Source organism: Oncorhynchus masou, chromosome 28 (assembly GCF_036934945.1).
Source record: "Oncorhynchus masou masou isolate Uvic2021 chromosome 28, UVic_Omas_1.1, whole genome shotgun sequence".
NCBI classification, from domain to species: Eukaryota; Metazoa; Chordata; class Actinopteri; order Salmoniformes; family Salmonidae; genus Oncorhynchus; species Oncorhynchus masou.
This window is the reverse complement of record NC_088239.1, coordinates 41,069,636-41,087,358: the sequence shown is the minus strand read 5'-3', so window position 1 is coordinate 41,087,358 and position 17,723 is coordinate 41,069,636. Positions and strand designations below refer to the sequence as shown.

At 39.0% G+C, this 17,723-nt stretch overlaps 1 protein-coding gene across 3 annotated transcripts in view; it reads right to left on the bottom strand.

The window, feature by feature from the left end:
• The window catches only part of LOC135517584 (CBP80/20-dependent translation initiation factor-like), a 78,142-nt gene extending 68,456 nt beyond the window's left edge, over nt 1–9,686 (bottom strand). For all 3 annotated transcript variants that reach the window (XM_064942019.1, XM_064942020.1, XM_064942021.1), the window contains exon 1: nt 9,549–9,686. The gene's annotated coding sequence lies outside the window, so the exon portion shown is untranslated. The remainder of the gene's footprint in view (nt 1–9,548) is intronic.
• Between the last annotated feature and the right edge of the window lie 8,037 nt (nt 9,687–17,723).

Sequence of the window (17,723 nt, the reverse complement as noted above, 5' to 3'; positions counted from 1 at the left end):
CTGGAAGAAAACCTGATGGAGTCTGCAAAAGACCTGAGACTGGGACGGAGATTTGTCTTCCAACAAGACAATGATCCAAAACATAAAGCAAAATCTACAATGGAATGGTTCAAAAATAAACATATCCAGATGTTAGAATGGCCAAGTCAAAGTCCAGACCTGAATCCAATCGAGAATCTGTGGAAAGAACTGAAAACTGCTGTTCACAAATGCTCTCCATCCAACCTCACCAACCTCACTAATTGTACAACAATGCTTATTTTGAGAAAACATAAAAATCATTGTTGTACAATGAATACAATGCACTGCATTTCATACAGTCAGCAAAAATCTAATGAATGCAGGGCTTGTGAAGTTATACCTAGGCTAAATAAGCCTTCCACAACCATATGAACCACTAATAATTTAATGAATTTATCAAAATAGTTTAACTTGCTTTTTTGTGCAATAATCACTGATCTGGCTTTCAAGTCTTTGACAATGCCATTTTTACTACAAATATAACGAGAACCATGCATAATGCACATTCACTAATAATGAATAACTTCTTGCATCGAAAATTATCACGTCTCACCAACAATCTGTCAAGCCCATGTGCTGGTGTTTTTGCCAGCTAATCTTTATATTTTAAGTTAGGCCAACTTGAATCGATTTGCCAGCTAACAAGGTTGAACAGCGGAATTGTTATGAACAACCCCTTCTGTCTGTCTCCAACTATTAGAAAAGCATGTTAGCGAGTGGTCGAGTGGTCTACTTATTGTTTCTCAGAATGAGAACGAGTTGCCAAATCCTTATACAATTGATTTTTATGCTTATTGCACATTTAAAAGACACAGACTAGACAGCTACTATAACAGTCATTGGCTAAAATACTGTTAGCGGTACATGGTACACCAATGCACCACATGTTTGGAAAGAAAATCCTTTTCAGCCCTCTCTCTATATATGCCTGGTAACACCACAGTGTGAGTAAACAGCCTTGTGTGAGTATGAATCTAAATCTGCTAGCTTTGGTCTGGATAGAGGATGTCATAGCTGTACTGAGGGGCTTGTGGGGGCGACAGGCAGAAGTGGGGGGCCCACCTTCACATGCAGTCTTAGGTGTGACAATGGGAGCATTGTTCCTCCAGTTTGACCCTGGTGGGGCCTTGGGAGCAGGGACTAGGACAGGGGTGTGCAGGCCTGGCAGCAGCCCCACTGGGCTTCCCTAGATGCCTGGCTCACCAACATGTGCATGAATGCCGAGGCGAAGGTATTATCGCACAGCAAAGCCTGAGATATACATGATGCATGCAGTACAATATCATACAAAGGCCTCACAGCCAGTGGGGCTGCAGGTAGCACAGTGGTTAGAGCATTGGGCCAGTAACAGAAAGGTTGCTAGATTGAATACCTGAGCTGACAAGGTAAAAAATCTGTTGTTCTGTCCCTGAACAAGGCAGTTAACCTGTTAAATCTATGGGGGCGCTATTTCATTTTTGGATAAAAAGACGTGCCCGTTTTAAGCGCAATATTTTGTCACAAAAAGATGCTCGACTATGCATATAATTGATAGCTTTGGAAAGAAAACACTTTGACGTTTCCAGAACTGCAAAGATATTGTCTGTGAGTGCCCCAGAACAGAAGCTACAGGCAAAACCAAGATGAAACTGCAATCAGGAAATGAGCAGGATTTTTGAGGCTCTGTTTTTCATTGTCTCCTTATATGGCTGTGAATGCAACAGGAATGAGCCTGCCCTATCTATCGTTTCCCCAAGTTGTCTGCAGCATTGTGACGTATTTGTAGGCATATCATTGGAAGATTGACCATAATTTGCCAGGTGTCCGCCCGGTGTCCTCCGTCGAAATTGGTGCGTCATCTTCAACTGCAAGTCTTTTTCCAAGCGATTCACCTGAGAAAGGAGACTACCACGAACGATATATCAATGAAGAGATGTGTTTTTCACATATTGAGGATTGATTATAAACAGCATTTTCCGTGTTTGTCGATATTATGGAGTTAATTTGGAAAACAGTTCGCCGTTTTGATGACTGAATGTGTTTTTTTTGGTACCCAAACGTGACGTACAAAACGGAGCGATTTCTCCTACACAAAGAATCTTTCAGGAAAAACTGAACATTTTCTATGTTAACTGAGTCTCCTCATTGAAAACATCCGAAGTTCTTCAAAGGTAAATGATTTTGAATCCTTTTCTGGTTTTTGTGCAAATGTTGCCCGCTAAATGCTACGCTAGCTATCACAAATGCTTGTTTTGCTATGGTTCAAAAGCATATTTTGAAAATCTGAGATGACAGTGTTGTTAAGAAAAGGCTAAGCTTGAGAGCTATCACATTCATTTCATTTGCGATTTTCATAAATAGTTAACGTTACGTTATGCTAATGAGCTTGAGGCTATAACTGGATACAGGTTTTTTTCATAGCCAAACGTGAACAAAACGGAGCGATTTGTCCTACACAAATAATATTTTTTTGAAAAACTGAACATTTGCTATCTAACTGAGAGTCCTCATTGAAAACATCTGAAGTTCTTCAAAGGTAAATGATTTTATTTGAATGATTTTCTTGTTTTTGTGAAAATGTTGCTGGCTGAATTCTAGGCTTATAGCTATGCTAGCTATCAACACTCTTACACAAATGCTTGTTTAGCTATGGTTGAAAAGCAAATTTTGAAAATCTGAGATGACAGTGTTGTTAACAAAAGTCTAAGCTTGAGAGCAAATATATTTATTTCATTTCATTTGCGATTTTCATTAATAGTTAACGTTGCGTTATGCTAATGAGCTTGAGGCTATAAATAGAATCCCGGATCCGGGATTGCTCGACGCAAGAAGTTAACCCACTGTTCCTAGGCCGTCTTTGTAAATACGAATTTGTTCTTCACTGACTTGCCTAGTTAAATAAAGGTTAAATAAATCAAATAAAAAAGTTCACCTAAGCTATATGTCAACAAAGGAGGATGAGATCACAACAAAACTTTGTCACAGGAAGGTCCTAGGTAGTTGCTATCCCAGCATAGCCACAGCGGTCAGGGAACAAAGGACGAATAAACAAAGGTCTTTGGTGGAATTAGTGTAACTATTACCATTATTTTTAAGCCAGAGAGCAGCTATTAGGCTAATTAAAACCCCACCAAGCTGCTGAAAGATACACCATGTATACAAAATTACACTACCAGTCAAAAGTTTGGACACACCTTCTCATTCAAGGGTTTTTCTTAATTTTTTACTATTTTCTACATTGTAGAATAATAGTGAAGACATCAAAACTAATCATGTAGTAACCAAAAATAGTTTTATATTTATGTTTAAACATATTTTATATTTGAGATTCTTCAAAGTAGCCACCCTTTGCCTTCACAGATTTACACACTCTTGGCATTCTCTCAACCAGCTTCATGAGGTAGTCAAATGGAATGCATTTCAATTAACAGGTGTGCTTTGTTAAAAGTGAATGTGTAATTTCTTTCCATCTTAATGCGTTTGAGCTAGTCAGTTGTGTTGTGGTAGGGGTGGTAAACAGAAGATGGGTCTATTTAGTAAAAGACCAAGTCCATATTATGGCAAGAACAGTTCAAATAATCAAAAGAGAAGCGACAGACCATTACTTTAAGACACTAAGGTCAGTTAATGTGGAACATGTCAAGAACTTTGAAAGTTTATTCAAGTGCAGTCACAAAAACTAGCGCTATAATGAAACCGCCACAGGAAAGAAAGATCCAGAGTTACCTCTGCTGCAGAGGATAAGTTCAATAGAGTTTACTGCAGCTGATTGCAGCACAAAAAAATGCTTCAGAGTTCAAGTAACAGACACATCTCAACATCAACTGTTCAGAAGAGACTGCGTGAATCAGGCCTTCATGGTTGAGTTGCTGTAAAGAAACCACTACTTTTTGTTTTTTCCCGTTATTTTACCAGGTAAGTTGACTGAGAACACGTTCTCATTTACAGCAAGGACCTGGGGAATAGTTATGGGGAGAGGAGGGGGATGAATGAGACAAATGTAAACTGGGAACTATTAGGTGACCGTGATGGTTTGAGGGCCAGATTGGGAATTTAGCCAAGACACCAGGGTTAACACCGCTACTCTTACGATAAGTGCCATGGGATCTTTAATGACCTCAGAGAGTCAGGACACCCGTTTAACGTCCCATCCGAAAGACGGCACCCTACATACACAGGGCAGTGTCCCCAATCACTGATCTGGGGCATTGGGATATTTTTTAGACCAGAGGAAAGAGTGCCTCCTACTGGCCCTCCAAAAGTACTTCCAGCAGCATCTGGTCTTCCATCCAGGGACTGACCAGGACCAACCCTGCTTAGCTTCAGAAGCAAGCCAGCAGTGGTATGCAGGGTGGTATGCTGTTGGCTACTAAAAGGACACCAATAAGAAGCAGACTTGCTTGGGCCAAGAAACACGAGCAATGAACATTAGACCGGTGGAAATCTGTCCTGTGGTCTGGTGAGTCCAAATTTTTGATTTTTTGTTCCAACTATCGTGTCTTTGTGAGACGCACAAATGTGTGGCTCCCACCGTGAAACCCGGAGGTAATGGTGGGATGGTGTGAGGGTGCTTTGCCGGTGACACTGTCAGTGATTTATTTAGAATTCAAGACACACTTAACAAGCATGGCTACCACAGCATTCTGCAGCGATGCGCCGTCCAATCTGGTTTGCACTTAGTGGGACTATCATTTGTTTTTCCAACAGGACAATGAACCAAAACACACCTCCAGGCTGTGTAAGGGCTATTTAACCAAGGAGAGTGATGGAGTGCTGCATTGGAAGACCTGGCCTCTACAATCACCCGACCTCAACCCAATTGTGATGGTTTGGGATGAGTTGGACCTCAGAGTAAAGTAAAAGCAGCCAACAAGTGCTCAGCATATGTGGGAACTCATTCAAGGCTGTTGGAAAAGCATTCCTCATGAAGTTGGTTGAGAGAACGCAAAGAGTGTGCAACGTTGTCATTAAGGCAAAGGGTGGCTACTTTGAAGAAGCTAAAATATATATTGATTTGTTTAACACTTTTGGTTACTACATGATTTTGAGGTGTTCCCTATTAGGTGAGGTGTTCCCTATTATTCTATTATTCTAGAATGTAGAAAATAGTAAAAATAAAGAAAAACCCTGGAATGAGTAGATGTCCAAACTTTTGACTGGTACTGTATGTTGACACCCCAATTAGTGGATTTGGCTATTTCAGCCACAACTGTTGATGACAGGTTTATAAAAATTGAGCACATAGCCATGCATCTCCATAACAAACATTGGTAGGAGAATGCCCTTACTTAAAGCAGGGGTTGGAACCTAAATCATTTTCCAACCGTTTCGTTCTGAACAGAATGTGGTTCCGTTCCAATGTTCTGACCAGCAAAATAAAGTTCTGAACGGGATCGAGCGCCAAAAATACTGGTATATTTGGTCATTTTCTGTTCCTGTTTTTTGTACGTTTAGCTCAACATTAAATTACACCAATCATGGAGTGCAGATAGAGCAGCTTGTTATGGAGCAGGCAAGCTATAGATCAGTGAGTTGTTTACATGCGTAATGGAAACAGAAGATGCAACTGAAATTTTGAAGGTGAGGAGCGAGAAAGAGAGTGGAGGAGAAGACTTGGCTTGAAGAACTGGGCATCTTGTGATGACAAGCATTATCTGAATTAGGCCCACAGAATTATACAGCTTCTATGGAGGAACTTTGAATGTCTTTGAACGTCAGAGTCGGCTTAACGTTGGACCAGAGATAGATAGCAAGCTAACAAGCTTTGTGTGTGCAGAGCGGCACTAGAATTAAAAACATGCGTTACCTTTTTGTAGTTAATCCAATCTGAAATGTGATAACTATAGTATTTGTAACTATCATTGAAAAAGTTAATCCATACTTCTCTAATTAAAAATCGCTCTCCCCATCTTCTGAAACACACTTTGTCATGTCAGTAAGCTACAGTTTAGCTTTGGAGGGGGTGGGGGAGGGGCAGGTAGCCTACACACTGGATGAGGTTTCTGATTGACAGGGGTTTCTGAAAAGCGCATAGGCGCTTTTTTGTGTGAGTGAAAGAACATGCCTGGAATGTAAAATGGCGTTATTAACCAGTTCCCATGAATTTTAAAACAACGGTTCTGCGCCGGTATAGTATAGATCACTTTCGTTACCAGTTCTGATTCTGTTCCATGAACAATTTAGGTATTTTCTGTATCTGTTCCCTGAACCGGTTCCAACTGTGGTGCACATTAATGTTAGAAACGTATCGTTCTATGTAACGTTAGCGCAGCAATTTATCGCAATATGGATTTTAGTCTATATCACCCAGCTCTAATATATTCCCATACTGGACTAAATCATTGGATTCTCAGGCAGCTTTAAACCGTAAAGCTGGGTGATAGACACACAGCAGAATAATGTACTCACTGCTTCTAATACACTAAAAGCCTATTCTATCTAGTACAGTTCCCTGCTTATTATAATAAAACTATGTGGGTGATTTATAACTCCTTATAGACTAAGCAAATTATTCTGACATCTTCTCATGTATGGCTGCCCACACCACTTCCAATAACACCACAAATATTGCCTCAAAAAGTCTCTATACAACATTTAAGCGAGGGCTCATCCTTCATCCATGACATTAGCCTAGCTTTACTTTGTTTTGTGCATCAGTAACAGTGGCACATGTATATATATATATACACATGTATATGTATATACATATACATGTATATATATATATATGTATACATGTGTATGTATATACATATATATACATATGTATATATATATATGTATATATATATGTATACATGTGTATGTATATACATATACATGTATATACATATACATGTATATATATATATATATACGTATACATGTGTATGTATATACATATATATATATGTATATATATATATATACATATGTATATATATATATATATATATGTATATATATATGTATACATACCATGTATATGTATATATATATATATATATATATATATATATGTATACATATACAGCATATATATATATATATACATATACATGCATATGCATATATATACATATACATGCATATATATACATTACATACATATACATGTATATACATATACATGTATATACATACATGTATATACATATACATGTATATACATATACATCATATACATGTATATACATATATGTATATGTATATACATGTATATATACATGTATATGTATATACATATACATGTATATGTATATGTATATATATATACATGTATATGTATATGTATATACATATATGTATATACATGTATATATATATATATATATATATATATATATATATACACGTATATGTATATGTATATACATGTATATATATATATATATATATACACGTATATGTATATGTATATACATGTATATACATGTATATATATATATATATATATACACATATATATATATATATATATATACATATACATATACATATATATATATATATATACATATATATACATATACATATATATATATATATATATATATATATATATATATATACACATATATACATATATATATATATATATATACATGTATATACATATATATATACATATACATGGGTATATATGTATATACATATATATGTATATGTATATACATGTATGTATATACATGTATATATATATATATATATATATATATACGTATATGTATATGTATATACATGCATATGTATATGTATATACATGTATATACATGTATATATATATATATATATATATACACATATACATGTATATGTATATACATACACATGTATACACATGTATATGTATATATATGTATATACATACACATGTATACACACATGTATACACATGTATACATGTGTATATATATATATGTATACACATGTATATATATACATATACATGTATATACATATACATGTATATGTATATACATATACATGTATATACATGTATATATATATATACATATGCATGTATATATGTATATACATATACATGTATATATGTATATACATATACATGTATATGTATATGTATATACATGTATATATATATACATGTATATGTATATACATGTATATATATATGTATATACATGTATATTATACATATACATGTATGTATATATATGTATATACATACACATGTATACATGTGTATATATATATGTATATATATATACACATGTATACATATATATATATACATGTGTATACATATATATATATATATACATGTATATATATATATATATGTATACATGTGTATATACACATGTACATATATATTACATACACATGTATACATGTATATATATATGTATACATGTATACATGTGTATATATATATACATGTATACATGTGTATATATATATACATGTATACATGTGTATATATATATATATATACATATATACATGTATATGTATATATATGTATATACATACACATGTATACATGTATATATATATGTATACATGTATACATGTGTATATATATATACATGTATACATGTGTATATATATATACATGTATACATGTGTATATATATATATGTGTATACATGTGTATATATATATATATATATATATATATATATATATATATATATATATATATATATATATATATATGGGCTAATACCAGTAAGGCCAAATAAATATGGATCCTTTATTTTTATATTTAGCTAAAATTCTAAGCCTAATTTCAGTTTGTGACAAAACAAGCAGTGTAGATAATCAGTGTACCATCTTAACCACTGAAATATATTTTCAATAACCAAAAATATAGTATTTTCAGCTGTTCGAAGCTGGTGTACAAAATCAAAAGTAAAATACTCAAAAGCTAAACTTAAGGAGAAGCGTAGAAAATGGCGCACACAACAGATCTAAAGCGTCTTTGACTTGCTTTCAATGACACAGATCTGGAACTACATTTATATGTGAACTTGCTCGGGTTGAACCAAAAAGTTCGATACTGCAGCGACCATAAGAATCGACTAGCTGTGTAGCTAGCTAGTTAGCAACTACTAACGTCTCAGCTGGGACAACACTTAGCGGATGGTTTGAGAGTAACACATGCTCGCTAGCTAATAATAACAACAAAAACGTATTTTCGATATGGAATCTTTTTCAGTGTGTTTTATTTTACGTGCCTGAAAAACATGTTGACTATCAGAAGAAGAAAAAAAATGACCACACATCTGTCCGGCCTCGGGCGCCATCACGCTAGTTAACGTTACCTTTAATACGTTAGTTTAATTCATGCTCAAACCCCAACGTTGCCTACTGTCATAACTATAAAGTATTACAAGCCAGTCACAGCTTTCTGTCGAGCCATAATCAGTTTAAATGACTTTCATTATCATCATTTAGCCACACCATGTCTCAGGCAGCGAAAACATGCACAACATTGGATCTGATCACACACCGTACCTAGCTTTAGACCAACACTCAAATGGCAAACATTATTTCAGATAGATAGCGAAAGCTAAACCATTTACAGAAAACAATATCCTCACCCAGATATTGGATTCGGACGGCTGGGGAATCCGGGATCACCTCCTGATATTAAACCCACTGTGTCATGGGTATATTTCTCGAGAGAGAAACGTATTCGGAAGGAAAAGATTACGCTCCCAGACACACAAGCAGGGGAAACGCATGAATGTGACGTTTCGTCCGGTTTCCTCGCAGGACATGTGTACGTGGAGGCTTGAATTCTGGGAGCTGGAGTTCTCGTGAGACATCGCAGTCTTGTTGAAATGTATATATTTTGTAATGATACAGGCTTATATAGACATTTTAGAAGGATCTATGAGGTTATTGGGGGACATTTGATGTGTTTTATTATTTCTGAAGTCAATTTCAGTTTATTGATGTTTTTTATTGTCCCTGTGCTGTGTTTTATCGAGGCCTATTCTAATGCTATTATGGTACTAATAATCCACTGTTCAAATGTTTATTTAAATTTTATTTCATACAATTTATATTTCTGTGTTTAAATACATTCGAAGGTACCGACTTTCTCATGCAACAGCCTGCGTTGTTATACAATAGACTGTACCATTTATTGTTATCTATAAATAAAATCAAACAACGACCATGTTTTAAGACAAGGAGTTTTTGCTTTGTTATGGTGTTAATTGATTTGAGCGCAGTGATGGGTTTTTATCTGTGTGTCCAAACGAAGTAACTCAAGCAGAGAGAATCTCTTTGTGGTGTATGTAGCTAATGGCCTGTATTGTATTTTTACTTAAGTCCACAAGTGACCCCTTGTGGGTACTGGATGAAATACAACTTTTGCAATCATGATTGTGCAATGACATTTTAATCAGGCAGTGTAAATGTATAGGTGACTGCCAAAGTAAAGGAAATACTTGAAATGGAGGATACAAAGGAAATTGAAAGCAGGTGCTTCCACACAGGTGTGTTTTTCTAAGTTAATTAACATCCCACCATGCTTATTTATAAAAATGCCCAGTTGGCCACCATGGCTAGAAGAAGAGATCTCAGTGACTTGGCTGGAAGGGGTCTCAAAGGAGCATAGGGGGTTTAGTGTGTGTGTGTGTGTGTGTGTGTGTGTGTGTGTGTGTGTGTGTGTGTGTGTGTGTGTGTGTGTGTGTGTGTGTGTGTGTGTGTGTGTGTGTGTGTGTGTGTGTGTGTGTGTGTGTGTGTCTCAGTCACTAGATCTCAACCCAATTGATCACTTAGGTGAGATTCTGGAGGGGTGCCCGAGACAACGTTTTCCATCAACAAATCACCAAATAATGACATTTCTTTTGGAAGAATGGTGTAGTATCCCTCTAATAGAATTCCAGACACTTGTAAAATCTATGGCAAGGTTCATTGAAGCTGTTCTGGCTGCTCGTGGTGGCCCAACGCCCTATTTAGAAACGTTATGTTGTCCGCTGTAATGTAGCTTCTGTAATCATTCAACCAAACTGCTTTTATAGAATATTGTAACAGATTAAATTGACAGGTTGACTGGTCATCACATATTTTCATGAACCTCTGAATTTGGGACATTACCATATTTAGTGTGTAGATAGCACCTTATGCTTCCAGATGAGAGGAAGAAAAGTTGTGTAAAAAAAAAGATACAAGTAACAGCCAAGGGAGATGGTGGGAAGGTGATGCTGGACAACTGTCTTTATGGGGAAGTCAGGTGTTTAATTTACTGCAAGGTGTCAGTCGATTTTAATATACAAATGGATCCAGAAAATACAAATACAAAATACAAAAGCTATATAAATCTGTCTATCAAACACTTTTAGAGTGAACTACAGCTATTAGGTTTCGGCCTATAAAACCCCACAGCGGAGGTGTCATAATACCCATAAAACCTAGCGGTCAAACAGGAAAATAGTTCCAACTGTTTTTCCACCATTGATTTTCCCATAGGGGATTTTAGAAACACTTCAAATATGGGCTGTGTTTTGTTTAAGCTGACCCTGGCGTGACATTTTGATAACCATGTAAATCTCTCTTGGACAAGGTGAGTTTTATTAACATGTCTGGCTCTATTTACTCTCAGTTTTAAAAATGCTAATGGTATCAAAGTAGACATGCAAATCTACAAATCGCTGCAAGCCCCTGCACGTCATCTCTAGCTGATAGAATTGTCCATTTAAAGAAATGTAGCCTATTTATTAATTACTACATTTAGCTAACATGGTATCAAATACATCAAACATATGGTTTCCAGGTCTTTGATGCCATTCCATTTGCTCCTTTCCGGCCATTATTATGAGCTGTTCTCCCCTCAGCAGCCTCCACTGGTATATCACAGATTTAAACTCATAACCATGACATGACGTTCATAAATTCCTTGCCATAGAACAAAAAGGTGTATACAATTCATCAACTCAAAATATTACAAAGCTCAGTGCATACATATTCTCAAAATAACAAACAGGGAGAAACCCGTGAGCCAACATCAGAGCCTCCTAACTGGGTATGAACCAATGGGCGCGTTTGAGCAGATCACTTTAGTCAAGTCGGTGGCTGTCGTAGAAATAACCATCAAGGACTCAAAGTCGAAGTTAAATGAATAGATCTTTATTATTACTGGGAGAGGTTACAGCAAACTTAATACTCAAAGTACAAGTCTGTCAGAAGCTCTGAAGGGATGTTCTCCCTTCAGCAGTCTTTATGCTCATACTCAAACTGATCATGACACATTGTTACTTTGGCCCAACGCCTAGAAACTATGTATTCCATTCCTTCTGTTCTCCTATCAGTCCCCTCCCTGAGAGTTGTCACAGAACATCCTAACACAAAAACAAGAAACAATACGCTATATGTAGTCACACATTTTGGAGACACACAGAGGACACAAAACATTTCCACTACACTCCCTCCTTTTATCCAAATATGCGATAACACATTTTTCTTTGACTTCTTAACATACATTCAGTCTATCATCAGGAGTGCATTTAGCAAATACTGATTCTTACATGCAATAGGCATAACAATAGACAAAAATCCGTCTTCATATTTGATCCTTTTTCCATTACCTTTTACATTAGAAGGTACTTCCGGCGCCGACAGAGATGGCCGCCTCGCTTCGCGTTCCTAGGAAACTATGCAGTTTTTTGTTTTTTTTACGTGTTATTTCTTACATTAGTACCTCAGGTCATCTTAGGTTTCATTACATACAGTCGAGAAGAACTACTGTATATAAGATCAGCGTCAACTCACCATCAGTACGACCAAGAATATGTTTTTCGCGACGCGGATCCTGTGTTCTGCCTTACAAACAGGACAAAGGAATGGATCGCATGCAGCGACCCAAAAAAAACGACTCCGAAAAAGAGGGAAACGTGGCGGTATTCTGGTCAGACTACGGAGACGGGCACATCGTGCCCCACTTCCTAGCATTCTTCTTGCCAATGTCCAGTCTCTTGACAACAAGGTTGATGAAATCCAAGCAAGGATAGCATTCCAGAGGGACATCAGAGACTGTAAAGTTCTGTGCTTCACGGAAACATGGCTCACTGGAGAGACGCTATCCGAAGCGGTGCAGCCAACGGGTTTCTCCACGCATCGCGCCGACAGAAACAAACACCTTTCTGGTAAGAAGAGGGGTGGGGGTGTATGCCTTATGGCTAACGAGGCATGGTGCGATGAAAGTAACATACAGGAACTCAAATCCTTCTGTTCACCTGATTTAGAATTCCTCACAATGAAATATAGACCGCATAATCTACCAAGAGAATTCTCTTCGATTATAATCACAGCCGTATATATCCCCCCCCAAGCAGACACATCGATGGCTCTGAACGAACTTTATTTAACTCTTTGCAAACTGGAAACCATTTATCCGAGGCATGGAGGCAACTCATTGTTGTTGGGGATTTTAACAAGGCTAATCTGAAAACAAGACTACATAAATTTTATCAGCATATCGATTGCGCAACCAGGGACGGAAAAACCTTGGATCACTGTTACTCTAACTTCCGGGACGCATATAAGGCCCTGCCCCGCCCCCCTTTCGGAAAAGCTGACCACGACTCCATTTTGCTGATACCTGCCTACAGACAAAAGTTTAAAAAAGAAGCTCCCACGCTGAGGTCTGTCCAACGCTGGTCCGACCAAGCTGACTCCACACTCCAAGACTGCTTCCATCACGTGGACTGGGACATGTTTCGTATTGCGTCAAATAACAACATTGACGAATACGCTGATTCGGTGTGCGAGTTCATTAGAACTTGCGTTGAAGATGTCGTTCCCATAGCAACGATTAAAACATTCCCTAACCAGAAACCTTGGATTGATGGCAGCATTCGCGTGAAACTGAAAGCGCGAACCACTGCTTTCAATCAGGGCAAGGTGTCTGGTAACATGACTGAATACCAAACAATGCAGCTATTCCCTCCGTAAGGCTATCAAACAAGCTAAGCGTCAGTACAGAGACAAAGTAGAATCCCAATTCAACGGCTCAGACACAAGAGGCATGTGGCAGGGTCTACAGTCAATCACGGACTACAGGAAGAAATCCAGCCCAGTCACGGACCAGGATGTCTTGCTCCCAGGCAGACTAAATAACTTTTTTGCCCGCTTTGAGGACAATACAGTGCCACTGACACTGCCTACAACAGAAAAATGCGGTCTCTCCTTCACTGCAGCCGAGGTGAGTAAAACATTTAAACATGTTAACCCTCGCAAGGCTGCAGGCCCAGACGGCATCCCCAGCCGCGCCCTCAGAGCATGCGCAGACCAGCTGGCTGGTGTGTTTACGGACATATTCAATCAATCCCTATACCAGTCTGCTGTTCCCACATGCTTCAAGAGGGCCACCATCGTTCCTGTTCCCAAGAAAGCTAAGGTAACTGAGCTAAACGACTACCGCCCCGTAGCACTCACTTCCGTCATCATGAAGTGCTTTGAGAGACTAGTCAAGGACCATATCACCTCCACCCTACCTGACACCCTAGACCCACTCCAATTTGCTTACCACTCAAATAGGTCCACAGACGATGCAATCTCAACCACACTGCACACTGCCCTAACCCATCTGGACAAGAGGAATACCTATGTGAGAATGCTGTTCATCGACTACAGCTCGGCAATCAACACCATAGTACCCTCCAAGCTCGTCATCAAGCTCGAGACCCTGGGTCTCGACCCCGCCCTGTGCAACTGGGTACTGGACTTCCTGACGGGCCGCCCCCAGGTGGTGAGGGTAGGTAACAACATCTCCTCTCCGCTGATCCTCAACACTGGGGCCCCACAAGAGTGCGTTCTGAGCCCTCTCCTGTACTCCCTGTTCACCCACGACTGCGTGGCCACGCACGCCTCCAACTCAATCATCAAGTTTGCGGACGACACAACAGTGGTAGGCTTGATTACCAACAACGACGAGACGGCCTACAGGGAGGAGGTGAGGGCCCTCGGAGTGTGGTGTCAGGAAAATGACCTCACACTCAACGTCAACAAAACTAAGGAGATGATTGTGGACTTCAGGAAACAGCAGAGGGAACACCCCCCTATCCACATCGATGGAACAGTAGTGGAGAGAGTAGCAAGTTTTAAGTTCCTCGGCATACACATCACAGACAAACTGATTTGGTCCACTCACACAGACAGCATCGTGAAGAAGGCGCAGCAGCGCCTCTTCAACCTCAGGAGGCTGAAGAAATTCAGCTTGTCACCAAAAGCACTCACAAACTTCTACAGATGCACAATCGAGAGCATCCTGGCGGGCTGTATCACCGCCTGGTACGGCAACTGCTCCGCCCTCAACCGTAAGGCTCTCCAGAGGGTAGTGAGGTCTGCACAACGCATCACCGGGGGCAAACTACCTGCCCTCCAGGACACCTACACCACCCGATGTTACAGGAAGGCCATAAAGATCATCAAGGACATCAACCACCCGAGCCACTGCCTGTTCACCCCGCTATCATCCAGAAGGAGAGGTCAGTACAAGTGCATCAAAGCTGGGACCGAGAGACTGAAAAACAGCTTCTATCTCAAGGCCATCAGACTGTTAAACAGCCACCACTAACATTGAGTGGCTGCTGCCAACACACTGACACTGACTCAACTCCAGCCACTTTAATAATGAGAATTGATGGGAAATGATGTAAATATATCACTAGCCACTTTAAACAATGCTACCTTATATAATGTTACTTACCCTACATTATTCATCTCATATGCATACGTATATACTGTACTCTATATCATCGACTGCATCCATGTATCACTAGCCACTTTAACTATGCCACTTTGTTTACATACTCATCTCATATGTATATACTGTACTCAATACCATCTACTGTATCTTGCCTATGCTGCTCTGTACCATCACTCATTCATATATCCTTATGTACATATTCTTTATCCCCTTGCACTGTGTATAAGACAGTAGTTTAGGAATTGTTAGTTAGATTACTTGTTGGTTATTACTGCATTGTCGGAACTAGAAACACAAGCATTTCGCTACACTCGCATTAACATCTGCTAACCATGTGTATGTGACAAATAAAGTTTGATTTGATTTGCTGTCGTTTAACAACCTAACTTAAAACCTTCAGGTACTTAATCAAGCATGGATACTAACTAATTATTGCATATTAGCATCCATTATAGGGGGAAATGGGAGTTTCTGGAGAGACAGCAAGTTATCAGTATCACCTTCTTTAGTACATGATAGTTGCTGAGACTTGAGTTGCCAGGGAAGCACAAATGGCCTTACAACAACAAAGCAAAATGGTTAAACTCATTAAACAAAATATTCCAGCTATCACCCACTGAGCTATCTGGGAGCCCCAAGCTCCACAGAGGCCTTTCAGCCAACCAGTAAACACCCACTCTAATTTCCCAGAATGAGACTTTTCAACAGTGGCAATGTAGTTAGCAAGATCAGTCACTTTTGATGACACATCTGGGACAAAAGTCCAGCATTTATCGCCAGTACCTCCTTGAACAGCCAATAAGTAGTTAAGTGCCTCCCTGTTTTGCAGGGCGACCTTGCTGAGTGCTTTCACTTCCTCGTTCAGAGCAATCAAGGCGTCTCTAGTAGCATTTTCCGTTTTCTCAACTTTAATAGTCAAATTTCGAATTTTATCTAAGGGCACATGCAACTCCATTTTGGGGCAGCTAAACACCAGCGAATCGGGAGGAGGTTTGCACCTGAGTGGTATCTGCAAAGGATCGCTTATTAAAACGAGGGGTCGGCTGATGATATTCCCTGAACAGAACCCTCAATTCTGTTGCAGTTTTTCCAAGGACTCTCATGGCCGGCACCACAAACCCAACAATACACTTCCCTCCCAAATTAGGTGGTAAACTATAAAAGAAAATCGGCCACACAACCGATAGGTACCATTTGGGCCTCCTTGCAATATACGTATTGTAAACAGAAGTTGTATAATTCACATTTCCTGGTGTTCCTGTAACAGAATCATGTACCACAAGAGAGCAGTTATTGCTACCATTAACCAACGTAGTACAGTTACAAAGAATTTCACCCAAATGGTTACTTCCATTCCCTCTAATACACCAGGGGGCTACCAGGGATCCTACTATAGGGATGGGTGGGTCACTGTAATTGTTTGGTCTAGAATATACAAGGCTGACAACAGTATTGTACATCGCAAAATAAGTAATGGGGTCGGGATTCTTTGGGGGGAAATTGGTCAATGACAATATTGAGGACAGTTGAATAGTTAAGTTCACCCCCAAGGGAACCCCTACAACCCCTTACCTACTCCCACAGGACCCAACCCACATACCCAACAATAAGTCTTATATGAGGTGACATTTCCCACCATTTCAGCTTGAGAGAGAAACAGATTCCCTCCCTCATCTTGAATTTGTACTTCTCATTTCCTTCGGCTGACTTCTCCTTCTGGGCCACTACTCCGGGTGTGTGGTGGTTCCTTTGGCTCAGGACTTTCATCTTCACCTGAATGGTCACCCACTGGAGGGCAACCAACTGTTCCAATCAACACAATGGTGCAGATCCAGACAGCAAGGCCAGACAGCCTAGGGATGTCAGGGGCAGGAACTCGTCTGCAATGTGAGATGTGAATCCAGGTGACCCTCTCAGCTACTTTTACCTCAGTCGGGTGGTCAATAAAACCTGATATGGTCCTCACCAATGAGGATTTTTCCAGCTCTTCCTTTTGTAATATATTACCGCCATGAAGTCTCCAGTGCGCAGACAATGCTCAGTTCCACCTGATAGG